This window comes from Antedon bifida, chromosome 3, assembly GCF_963402885.1.
Source record: "Antedon bifida chromosome 3, ecAntBifi1.1, whole genome shotgun sequence".
Lineage (NCBI taxonomy): Eukaryota > Metazoa > Echinodermata > Crinoidea > Comatulida > Antedonidae > Antedon > Antedon bifida.
Window position 1 is genome coordinate 6,622,082 of NC_136228.1, and position 13,289 is coordinate 6,635,370.

A 13,289-nucleotide genomic window follows, 5' to 3' on the forward strand; every position below is an offset into this window, starting at 1 on the left:
CTCTTCCTTTTCTCACCAACTCTCATTTGAGTAACACGTGTACTAGAGAAGGTGAGAAGACTGATGTAATAATTGACTATTTTGGGTTGTAATGGATTAATATAGTTTGCAAATAAATGTATTATTATAAACCATGCAATATTATTTCATTATTCAACGTTTATAAGGTAAAAATAGAGTCGAAAATTGTAGCCTAGTTTTCGCGAGGTGAGTGTGAGTGAACTTAAAGCATGCGCGGCAGAGCAACAATCCGAAGGGCACGTGTGATGTGATGGTCTACCATCTTAGTGTTAAAGTAGCCTAGCTAATAGGAAGGTGTGAATGATCGGCCTACCCTAGCCGAAATATCGACGATGATTTCTATAGAGAGATTTTGATTACTTTACGATAATGACAATTTGTATTCCATTTTTTTGGGGGGTGCTCATAATTTTGATGTTAACTCTGCCTTTTTTTAGGAGACATGATTAATTAATTGCCGATGTTGTTTTGTTGATTATCTTCTTGATGTTAATTTTATCAAATATGTTTTGATGTGTTAATAAAGAATTGAATTATATTTATAGACGTGTGTATCAATTTCAATAAATAATTTCTATTTATTGGTGCGGCAGGGCCAATATAATTTTTGTCTCAATGGAATGCATTTTTTCACTGCATTTTTTTATGCGACTCAATAAGTAACATTGGTTTTGAATGTTCTTGCCAGGTACCTATCTATACTTTATACATTACTAGGGAGAGGCCTAATGAATGTAATTTATGAATTCATGGTAAAAAAAAAATAATTGGCCATATTTTTTGATTAGAATTTAATACATACATTTCACTTTTCGCTCGGTATCAAATTAACCTCAGGGGTGAGGGAATTTCAATTTCTTTCACTTGTCCCAGGACAAGTACCTGCATGGAATTCACTTGTCCGAGAAAAAAATTTACTTGTCCCTCTTTATTGCGCAATAGGCGTAATATTGCGCAATAGGCGTAAAATTGCGCAATAGGCGTAAAATTACACAAGTGTCAACAAATGTCACGCAAGTGTTTATTGTCTATTTAAAATTCAGCAGTTTATAGGCCTAGCCTAGACTTTTTTAGCCCGCTCAATATTTTGATAAAAATAACGGTCATTTTTAGGTTTTATTTTATTAACAAAACAGTGTGAGTACTGTAGGCCTAATTAATAAATAGTAGTTAAATAAAAAATAAAAGAATTGAATTACCAAAAAAACTGTGGTGTCTATTAATAAATACAAACGTATCATAGCCTAGTCATACATGTGAACTGATCTTTAGTACTGCAGCTATGCCGGCTAGCTAGGTATTTTTTTTTTTTTAATAATTTCTATTTTGTCCAGGCATAATTAATTAACAAAATAATACCTAATTAATGTAGGGCTAGCTAGGCCCAATACTAATTAAAGCTTAGGCCTAGACCGTCACCATGGAGAGAGAGAAAAATACCTCCTCTTCAGGCCCCAGGAGGCCATCCATACTCTAGAAGTTAGGCCTCCTACTCTACAACTTCTGTACGGAGAGAGGATGTTTTTGTTATTATCCAATTCACTAAATAAAATAGCTTGTTGCATCATTTCACAGGTAAATTTATAAAAAACACTCTTTTCCCTATGAAACCACTTTATCAATTGTCCGCTCCATGCACGATGTACAGAGAAAAATGAAAATACTGGGCCTACCACCTCCTCGCGTGTGTACAGCCTCCATGTTGATGCATGGTATTTTTCATCAACAATACCTGGTAGAGTCCATTAATTACGGGGGTTCTTTTTAACTGGGAATTTTTTAATTACCCAGTTAACCTATGTCTCAACCACTGCATGGTCCAAAAATGTTTTAATTACCTCCCCAAATAGAAAATCGTGTAATCTATAATGATGTGACTCAGGTCATTGACCAATCAGTGATGTATTAAATGCACTGGGTTTAATGTGCTTTGAAGAAGCTTGCTATTTTTGTTAATGCACATGGCTAAGTGTTGGCACATGGTTTTCTGTGCTCTTAGTTTTAATTTCCTGAATTTCAAAAGTGCTTGTCCTGGGACAAGAGGATATGTCAAATGTGGTTGTCCGACCGTAAAAAACACTTGTCCCGGGCGTCGGGCAAGTGGGTTCGCTCAGCCCTGAACCTTTCCCTTATAGTGTAGAAATTCATAAAAGAAAGGTCTGTAGTATACATAAATACAGGGATTTACTTGAATAGGTTTTGGTATTTAATTGCCCAATCTTGATTATGTATGTAATTATGTGTCTTCCATGTTTGTTTATAGCGAGTGTATGGTTTTGTGATGATTTTTTTTTAACCCGATATTAAATGAAGGAAATATTATTAGCTCTATCTGAAAACCATATTAGTATCTGTAGAATCTACACTAGTCATCATTCCCAAATAAATCTTATTATTTTCTAAATTTACTATATTTCTTGTTTAGAATTGAGCGACTGTTAATCTGTGAACTGAATTTGTCATTGAAATTGAAAAAAAGGTAAATTTTCGTATAAAGAATTTAAATTTAAAGAATTGATTTAGTGTTGCTATGATGCTCGCATAGTTCAGCTGATTACCATGACGATCTTGCCATAGGATTTCGCCCCTATCTGAGCAACACTCTTGAATTGTTTATTGCAATCCCAAGGCTATACTTAATTCAATACATAAATATAGCATAATTATAAAGCTCAACACTATTGAAGTAGTTTGACAAAAAGTGTGATGTGCCCAAATATGGTAGTGATATGCCCAAATATGGTAGTGATGACATCATTATGTCCCTATATGGGCACATCACATTTTTTGTCGCATAAAGTTTGATAGTGTAGACAGAGCTTATGGCTCAATAAATGCAGGTTCATTTCTAATTTACGGTATAATTGTGGCTAATTTGATTGTTTTCAGGATTGGTGTTGTCGAATAAAAACAAAAAATGTTGCAAGTTCAGCTTACAGTAAGTAGTTTATTATTGATTGTATTGCAACAGGCATAACCTTCTGTAAAGATATTTAGCTTCATTTGCTAAAAATAGTATTTTTCTACATTAAATTTATATAGTTTTTTTCTTAAGAAAATTCCTTAAATACATTGTGGGCAAACGTTGGTGAATTTAATGTTTAAACATTAAAAGTCCTATGCCATCATTCTTTAAAAAAAGCTGTGATATAAGTGGGTCATTACTTGCCAAAGAATGTTAAAACTAAAACCATTGTCTCGTGCCGGCAAGACATTCAAGCTCTTGTTTCACTCTATGCTACATCTCTAATGATTATACTAAATACACAATTTTTATTAAATTTAAAAGCATGATATAACTTGTGTAATTATTTTGTAATACGTGTTGCTATGATGCTCGCATAGTTCAGCTGATTACCATGACGATCTTGCCATAGGATTTCGCCCCTATCTGAGCAACACAAATTCCAATATTACAGGATAGGTTTGCAGTGAAACATTTGATTTTTAAATATTTTATTTCATTTTTTTAGGCACTAAATATGGTACATGGCAACATATTATTGAGAAGAAAAGTAAGTTATATTTTATTTTTCATTTTATTAATTTCGGCAAACACATTATTACAAACAAAACAAGACAAAATAGCTAGATTGCACTAAGGAGTGGCAAAAGATTAGGCCAATTAGGCGTGCCACTCGAGTCATAATGCTACTTGAATTTTTATTTGTGTAACCTTTTTTGCAAGTGATGATTGAAGACTAAATTGTCTGATGGACAGTGACTGACCCACGACTTCAACTAGGGCGATCTGATGCAAAAAATTGAAAGTTGATATTTGCTTTACATTTCAAATTTGTCATTGTGTTCTAATTATTATTTTTTATTTTGTAGCACTTAAGATATTGTCGCATGATATGGCCATTGAAATGAGGTAAATTTTCTAGTTTTGTATGCAAGCTTTTACTCTATATTTTTTGATAATTTATAATTTTTACAAAGATTTGTCGAGGAAGAAAACATTGCTACTTTTGACTGTCGTATGATAGTACCCTACCACCAAGATCTCAGAGGCAAATCAATATTAATATGAATTTAGTAAAAATGTAATTTAAAAATATAAATTGTTAAGCTTTATGAATTAAAATTTTTGTAGGTTTACTAAATTGCAGAATGGATGTTCTCTGGACGAAGTAATACGTAAGTGAAATTGATCTTTTTGTCTTTTTCTTGTATAATGCACAATTATCAAACGTGACTATATATTGATATGAATATGTTGTTTCCCGATTCTAGAGTCACTGTCGTTGATACATACGTACATGAAACGACCGGTGCTTAAAGTCTCGGACATTAAACCTCAGTCTTGCCATATTCGCTGATAGCAGATATCCGCTGCTTTTCAGGCACCCGGTTCGACACAATTTATAATAAATATATCTGGATTGAATGTTTTGAACGTAAATAATCTTCATTTAAATGATTTATGATCGGTTTCTGATAAACTTTTTGTTAAAATGCACCGTTTCATTATATATTAGGTGATGCCTACATTGGATGTGTTGGAACGTGCACAGCTTGCAACATTTTATGCACTTGAATAAAATAAGTAAGTTAAAATACATTGACATATGCTTAAAACTTTACCGATTCTAGAGTCACTGTCGTTGATACGAACGTACATGAAACGACCGGTGCTTAAAGTCTCGGACATTAAACCCCAGTCTTGCCATATTCGCTGATAGCAGATATCCGCTGCTTTTCGGGCACCCGGTTCGACACAATTTCGTATCATCTAACAAAAGATGTATTTGATTGGTTACTCGCAAACGCCTCGCAGTTAGCTACTCCCACGAAATAAACAGTCTGTAGTTGGAGGAGATAGATCTGCTGATTATATGCACACAATAGCCTATTTCCCCTCTAATGAATATATGTCTATAAACTAAACTATAAACTTTTATATAAATTTCAGGAAGTCGCACCAAGGAGGAAGACGGACGTTAGTCGCACCAAATGGTAAGAATAATTTATTTTAATTATTTAATTTATTTTTAAAGATTATATTGTTGCAAATGATGACATCAGAAAGTCATGAGTCACATGATTAAACTAACTTTGGATCGATAGGACTGATGCAACTGAAAATTAAACATGTTTGATTATATGTATCTGTGTAAATATTGCCGACTATTTGATTTTGGAAATTATTTTCATAGTGAAATGAAAAATGCTGTCTGTCATTGCGTGAAGTTAGAGTGAAAATGATAAACCTAAACGCAGCTTGCTGGTTGCATCTGATGGCGGTATTTTACATACGTTTTTGGGGGCGTAGCTCCGTGGCGATAAGTCGGCTCTCTCAAGATTGCCTTTTGACAATGGGTAAGGATGTAATAAATTGATAATTTGCAAGTGATGATTGAAGACTAAATTGTCTGATGGACAGTGACTGACCCACGACTTCAACTAGGGCGATCTGATGCAAATTAATTTTATCAATAGCATATCATGGAAAAATTTCATTAAAAAATTTTGTTTAGCAATATTGCTAATCAAACTGATTTTTGAGTCAAGAAATAGTTTTGTCTTGTATCAATTGTATTTTTTGCTACACAATTTTAAAAATGTGTAGCAATAAGTTTGTTTTGTATAGCTTTTTGCTATGCTACACTGGCGAAATTATTCCCTGAATATGAAAATTATTATTCTAGAAATATCGGGATGGTGTCCGACGGGGGATAGTTTCACCAAGTACAAATTTGGATACTGGCACAATTTGGTAAGTAAATAATCTTGTTTCAATAGGACCCTTTTCCTTCCAAAATATGTTGATTGTTGAAAGAGAAGCTGTTTCACACTGCTTCTATGGCAGGCTAGTTACAGAAATTCCTTTCAAGATCATTAAGATTTTGCCATAAATGATGACACTAGATAGGGACAAACGATTTACAATGATTATAACAACCAATAGTAGTAGACCTGATGTGGCAATCTGTTTAAAATAATTCTTGCAAAAAAAAATCCTTTTTATTTTATTAATCTATATTATTTCTTATTTTAACAGAAACGGCTGGTGTCCAATATATACCATATAAGGTAAAGCACATAACGAATCATACTATGTTACACAATGTCCCAGTTAAGCACTGCATTACATTTATCATACAAAGGCCAATTTACACAGAGAAGCGGTAACGGTAATACAAATATAAAATCTGTTATTCCTTATAAACATTTACACACAGCGCAGGGTGGACGGGCGGTTTCCGCTCAGGTTAGATACATATTCTCTGTGGGACAAGGTACGCTGCTCATCTGTGTAAGTTGGCCTTAAAGGTGTATTGTGATAATTTTTACAAAGATTTGTCGAGGAAGAAAACATTGCTACTTTTGACTGTTGTGTGATAGTACCCTACCACCAAGATCTCGGAGGCAAATCAAACCATTAAAAAATAGATTTTTTAACAATTTAAACAAAGAAAATGAATGAGTTTTTATTTCTCTACAGAACAATGAAACATTGGTATGACTGAGCTATGCATAAAGGTATGTTTTAAATATTTGTTTACGATTTGCACGCCTAAGAACTGAAAGCAATTCACATTCCTAGTGGTGAAACAATAGGCTTTTAAACAATTGTTCATTCTAAAATTGCCTATAGACAATACCTGTTATGATGACTCAAGAATCGCTGCTAGGGATTTTATATGTGACCATCTTTACTTAGTCTGAGCAGGTACTTGCTGTTGTGCCCATGTATGGACATGATGTTGTCGTATCACCAGCTCCCATATTTGGGCATATCACTACCCTATTTGGGCACATCACACTTTTTTGTCAAACTGGTTTGATAGTCTAGACAGAGCTTTAGACCAATACAATATTAATAACCTGTATAATTAATACAAAATTATTTTTTCAGATTGACTAGATACTGAATATATCTACATGTTGGTTTAGAAACTAATTGTTACCATGTAAGTAAACTAACTTTAATTAGTTATGTTAGTTGCATCGATGATGATTTTGTATCAGAGTGATCCACTAAATGATATCTTGTGATTTCTCTTCTGAATCTGAGATGAAAAGTTGTTTTTCTTTTGTTACCTACTATCTGCATTTGTAAAATAAATTTCCTGTCTATGTAAATCTATGCTTACAAAATGTATTTAAGTAAAGTTGGTAGAAGTATTCTGCATTTAGCTAGCTTGTTCGGTTTCCTTTTGTATTGATAATATTTCCAGTAGTACCAAATTTACATAACATCCACATGTTTTACAGATTTGTGATGTTGTCGTTATTGGTTGGCACAGTGTAACCACCATCTTTGAGCCAGGTTAGTATACATGCTTATCTCCATTAAGGTCATAGGTCAATGTAGTTTCCTGTGAACTCGCCAATGATGAACAATCTGAGTGATCCAGATGAAAGGAATGATTACATGTATCTTGCAACCTGAGGTGAATCACTGTGATGTGCCCATATATGGACACGGTGATGTCATATCACTACCATATTTGGGCACGTCAAAACTAGTTTGATAGTGTAGACACGTGTATCTGAAACATTTCAACGCAATCTGTACCAAGCATCCTTTTTTTGTTTCAGATGAACAAGCATTTATGATTGCACCGGAACGACACTGAGAACAGTCCCGCTCCGATCTGACCAGCAATAGACAGCTTTTCTGTCAGCTGACGTACAAACTCGTCCGGTATTACCTGCCTCATTCTTTCATTTCATACTCTGCCATTCACTCTGCCTTTTCTTGTTTACATCTGGCCAGCCGATTCCAGAATGCACGAGAGTCATAGTTGCTTTATTATATTGCTGAAAGAGCATCTTTTACAGCATCAATCTTGTATGGGATCACATGAACAGCCTTCAGCATAGTCATTTTCTATAATCATTAATCCATCGTTCGCAATCAATGTTGTAGAATGTATCATTTCGACCACCGTGATTTCAATTTTGATGCAATTCAGTCGTGGCTGGCTAAAAGCTAGATCAGCTTGCAAATTGACGTGTAGCATAATTTATTTCCACAGTAAGTAAAAAAGGGCTTACTTTGTAATGCATGTTCTGCTTTAGCGATAAAAAAAAACAGGGTTAATATCCTTCTTGTTGCCAATGTTTATATTTTAAAACTTTTTTAACCTGGAGTTGCCCTTTAATGTATGTGTTGGTTGATAATGATTTGTGTCTTCAAATGATGACTATGTGAGGAATCTCACTGAATTATAAATGAAGATTTTAAGTAGTGGACTGATGCGGACACAAGTCAAATAGATTTCTTTATTAGGATTGGGAATAACTTATCCTTTTGGCTCATTGTATGGTTTGTGATGTAAATAAAAACAATTCAGTAATATTGTATTTGGATTTTTCAGATAGGTGTATGATACTGTGTTGGCTGTTCACCTGCAATTTTGAAGGTAATAAATTGATAAACATAGTTAATAAATTCTGTATACAGCAACAATTACTGACATTTGGTTTCTCTTGAGTTGAATCGTTTTGACCTTTGACCAATGATGCAAAACTAATTCTGCCATCAAGAGTAATTCGATGATAGCAACATTCCGTTCACTGAGGTCAATCAATCGGACCAGATTTTATTGATGACGTAGATCGATAAAATATATTATTAAATAATCTCATCCATTTGCTTTCCAGAGCTTCAATTCCATGTTTCTTTCCAGGACTTAAAAAAGAGAAATTGTGGTGGTAAGTATCTTCTATTTTTTTAACAGTAGTTTAATTAATTAGTAAATTTAGTGTAGATCAAAATGTTATATCCGAAATGCTTGTTTTGTTGCAGAAAGACATTTGATGAGAACATTTAACTCTCTCGCTGAAATTTGTTGAAGAGAACGTTTAGTTCTGATGTCTTAAAATACTACTACTATATATAAAACCATAAAATAACAAGAAGTTAATATTTTTATTTTATTTTACAGACTCGCAGAAAGCTGTTTGTGTTGTGGGGATGGCTACTCCAGATATATTATTAAGGTTCATTTTCAGCTAGTCACTGAACTATTGAGATTGAGTGGTGGTGACCATGACAAAGTTACCACTGATGTCGTTTGGTGTACTTTACTTGTGGGAAGTTTTAGCAACACAATATTTTATATAATGTTACTATATTTTATAGCATTATGTTCTTTTCACTTGTAAATTTTGATTCAGTTCCTGACTGCAATAAACATTTTGCAAAACATTTATTGGTTTATTTTCATCAACATCCATTAATGCTGTGTGAAGACAAGCCTCCAGCATAGCACCAGCATTCCATTTGCATTGTTTTATTCCCTTTTTCCATGCTCATTTTCGACGAAAATAAAACAGCCGACGAGCACTCTTTGGCAATGCCTTTTGTCACTCCCAGCCCCTGTTGACGTCACATATTGCATATGTGGCTAACTAATTCAACATCATATAGTTTTTCATCTCTATGCAAATAACTTAGATGTTAAAATTGGTCAATTTGAAATAAAAAATGTTAAAAAGATACTGTACTTTGATTGTAGTTTGTAATATTTTTGTGTCACTTTATCTGGGCAACACAGTACTGTTGCTAGATCTATATAATTCCTCCATGCCTAGTATGTGTGTGCATTATACAAATAATTAATGATATGAGAATATTTCATGAGTTGAAAAATTGAGTTGGCCTCGTTCGATAGAGAGTCGACGTTGCGTAGCAAAAATTCTCAAAATGTTTGCAGAAACCTTTTTCATGAGATAGGACTAATTCCAAATGATATGTCATGCCTAACTGACCAATCAAATTGCATGAATACAATCAGGCGTGTTATAAATATGTATAACGGCTATACAGCCTGTTCCTGAAAAATGAGACTGGTTTCATTTTTGGAGTATTATTTATTTAGCATGTGTATGTAGCACACTGTGTTAAGGCAAATTTACAGACGAGCGGTAACAAATTCTCTGTAACGTGCATTAACCTCGAGGCCTACAAGCACCCACTTTCCACCACTCGGCTTGCAAATTACGTGCTCTGTGTAAATGGGACAAGCCAGGCAGTTTCTGCTCGTCTGTGTAAATTGGCCTTTACATTGTGTTGATTTGATTTGATTTGAATTTATTTGGAAAATCATCATAAAAAAAAAAACATACAAAGTGATAACATAAATTACGGACATTACAAATAATACATTTATAAGAGATTTTCCAGGATAGCCCAAAAAGCTTATCAGCTTATTTCCATTGGGATCCTTTTACAATCTAAAATAAAAAATATAATCATTACAAAGTATAGCATTAAACACGTAAATATAACAATAATATTAAAAAAAACAGTTAAATTAGAGACTATGATTGACTTATATAGTTATTTGGTAGAACAGAAATGTGATTTAACATTTTTCTTAAAATTAAATTTGTTTTCTATTTCTTGAATGGAATGAGGTAGGTTATTCCATGCCTTTATGCCTGTATAATAAAACGTTTTAGATATTTGACTATCAGATTTAGGAACTGAAAAACCATTGACACTACTTCTAGTCATATAATGGTGGTTAGATGAAACTCTTTGAAACTTTTCAGTCAAATAAGGTACTGATTTTCCATAAAAAATCTTATGAACATGATTAAGTTTGAGTTGGCAAATTCTATCCTCTAGACATAATTGACCGATTTGGTTCAGTTCGTCTTTACCAATATGTGCACGATTATTTTTATTTAATATAAACCTAGCAACTTTATTTTGACTGGTTTGGAGTCTTTGTTTAAGTTTTTTAGAAACACCTGAAAACCAGGAGCAACATGCATAGTCAAAGTGACAAGTAATCAGTGCCGAACATAGAATTTTACGAGAAAAGAAATTTAGACATGCAGAATGTCTATACAAAAATTTAAGTCTTGAATTAGTCTTACTAAGAACTTTTTGAACCATAGATTCTCCAGACAGGTCTTCATCAAGCAAACAACCAAGATATGAGATCATATTCTTCTTACATATCAACTTATTTTTAAACATAACAGCAAAATCATGATGAACATTCTTAAGTTTTCTTTTAGTACCAAACAATATTGATTCAGTTTTATCAGGATGTAATGATAGTTTGTTGTTTATAAGCCAGTTGTTACATGATTCCAGGTTTGAACTTAAATCATTAGCTATTTGTCTAATATCATTACCAGAAGACAACAATATCGTATCATCAGCATATAACATAATATTGCAATTTACACTAATTGGGATGTCATTCATGTAGCATATGAACAAAAGAGGTCCTAAAATGCTACCTTGCGGAACTCCGCTAGATATAGTACATGGTTGGGACTGAACGCCATTTACTGATGTAATTTGTTTGCGATCTTTCAAATATGATTCAAACCATAATAAAGAATCTTTATCAATGCCCATATGAACCAGTTTTTGCAATAATATCTGATGGTTGACTGTATCAAAAGCCTTTTGTATGTCAAGGACCACCAAACCTGTAAAGTTACCTTTAGATATTTCAGATCTTATATGATCGGTTAAATTAATTAAAGCAGTATCAGTAGAATAATTTCCTCTAAAACCTGATTGAAAATCATTAATTACATTGTTTTCATTGAGATAGTTATGTAATTGTACAAAAACAGCTTTTTCGATTATCTTAGATATTACGGGTAAGATGCTAATAGGTCTATAATTACTAACTTCCTGCCTATTGTTCTTTTTAAATAATGGTGTGACCTTAGCAAATTTCATATCATTAGGAAAAACCTTTAGAGATAATGATAAATTAACAATATGTGTTATTGGCTGAACAATAATATTAGCTCCATCCTTAAGAAATCTAGCAGGAATGTTATCAAGTCCTGTACTTTTGCTAGGATTTAAAGAATTTAGTTGGTCAAGTACAAAATCATTAGATATAGTTTGTAAAACGAAACTGTTCTTCTTTATCCCTTTGTTCTTATAGTATTGTTTGAAGGGTGTAGTATTAACACCAAATATATTATTACAATTTGGTAATTTATCAGTTAACAAAGAAGCAACATTAGTGAAAAATTTGTTGAAGAGATTAGCTACAGAAAATGGTTCAGTGCATGGATGACCATTATTATTAAGTACAATTGTATTTTGAGATTTACTTTGTTGACTAAAACCTGTAGATTTTAGGGTTTGCCAAAGTTTTTTGGGATTACCCTTGTTTTCCTCAATCTTAGTTTTGAAATATTCTGACTTAGCTTTCTTAACATCTCTTTGTATCTTATTTCTTAATTTACAATATTTAGAGTACATGTCTTTACAATGGTATTTCTTAAATAAAAATAGGTGTTTGTCTCTTTGACGAATATCCAGAAGGATATTATCATTCATCCAAGGTTCAGTTCTACATTTAATTCTAACTTCTTTCACAGGAGCTATTTCGTCAATGACACCTAAAAATACAGTTTTAAACCTAAACCAAGCCTCATTTACTTCGTTACATGATAAAGTTGACTCCCAATTAACATTAGCAAGTTTGTTAAGCAAGGACTCCTTATTGTAATGTCTCATGCTACGAATACGTATTGTATTATGTCTGTTAATTTGACATTTCCATATTTTACGGGTACAATATGTGATCAAGTGATCACTTAGACCAACATTTAAAGTACCATATTGTAATATTTTTTCTTTTGAATTGGTAATTATATGATCAAGAGTAGTAGCTGTAGTATCGGTTATTCTAGTAGGGATGTCTATAATTTGAGAACAATTAAATAAACTTAATACATCTTTATACCTTTTCAATAGTGGTTCATCTTGACTATTAAAATTAATATTAAAATCACCTAAAAGATACAATTCACAATCAGATCTTAAGTTTAAGAAGGATGACTCTAAGTTTTCAAGAAATGCTTTACAAGTGGGAGGGCGATAAAAACATCCAACAGCAATAGGTTTCGACTTGGGTAGCAATATATCAATCCAAATTGATTCTAGACTGTCAATATTCATTTCAGGTTTTGTATTGAACGATACATCATTTCTTATGTAGATACACACTCCTCCTCCATTTCGATTTCTGTCTTTCCTTGTGATTGTATAACCTTGAATCTCTACTTCAGCATCTGTTACACTGTTGTCTAACCAAGTTTCAGATAATGCTAATAATGTTGCACATTCATAACGATTTGTAAAGCTCTGTCTACACTATCCAACATTTGGGCACGTCACACTTTTTTGTCTAACTAGTCAAGACGGAGCTTTAGATGCGGTGTGTACAAAAACATAATAATGCTTGCCTTAGTTGAATGATTAATGATCGACTGAATAGTTGAATACAGAATTTGACCTGTTCATTTTCAGCTAGTCACTG

The 13,289-nt window shown here is 32.9% G+C and overlaps 1 long non-coding RNA gene and 2 other non-coding genes across 3 annotated transcripts; all 3 read left to right on the plus strand.

The window, feature by feature from the left end:
* Nucleotides 1-6: 6 nt before the first annotated feature.
* Nucleotides 7-9,350, plus strand: LOC144838635 (uncharacterized). Its single transcript, XR_013611677.1, has 18 exons — nt 7-51; nt 2,447-2,500; nt 2,911-2,959; nt 3,495-3,536; nt 3,856-3,895; nt 4,118-4,161; nt 4,503-4,570; nt 4,937-4,980; nt 5,181-5,343; nt 5,673-5,740; nt 6,026-6,057; nt 6,470-6,507; nt 6,884-6,938; nt 7,243-7,297; nt 7,570-8,008; nt 8,352-8,396; nt 8,638-8,688; nt 8,922-9,350. It is a non-coding gene; the product is annotated as an uncharacterized LOC144838635 (long non-coding RNA).
* Nucleotides 2,543-2,624, plus strand: LOC144838890 (small nucleolar RNA snR60/Z15/Z230/Z193/J17). The gene has a single exon (XR_013611728.1). It is a non-coding gene; the product is annotated as a small nucleolar RNA snR60/Z15/Z230/Z193/J17 (small nucleolar RNA).
* LOC144838891 (small nucleolar RNA snR60/Z15/Z230/Z193/J17) lies at nt 3,343-3,424 on the plus strand. Its single transcript, XR_013611729.1, has one exon. It is a non-coding gene; the product is annotated as a small nucleolar RNA snR60/Z15/Z230/Z193/J17 (small nucleolar RNA).
* Nucleotides 9,351-13,289: the final 3,939 nt, after the last annotated feature.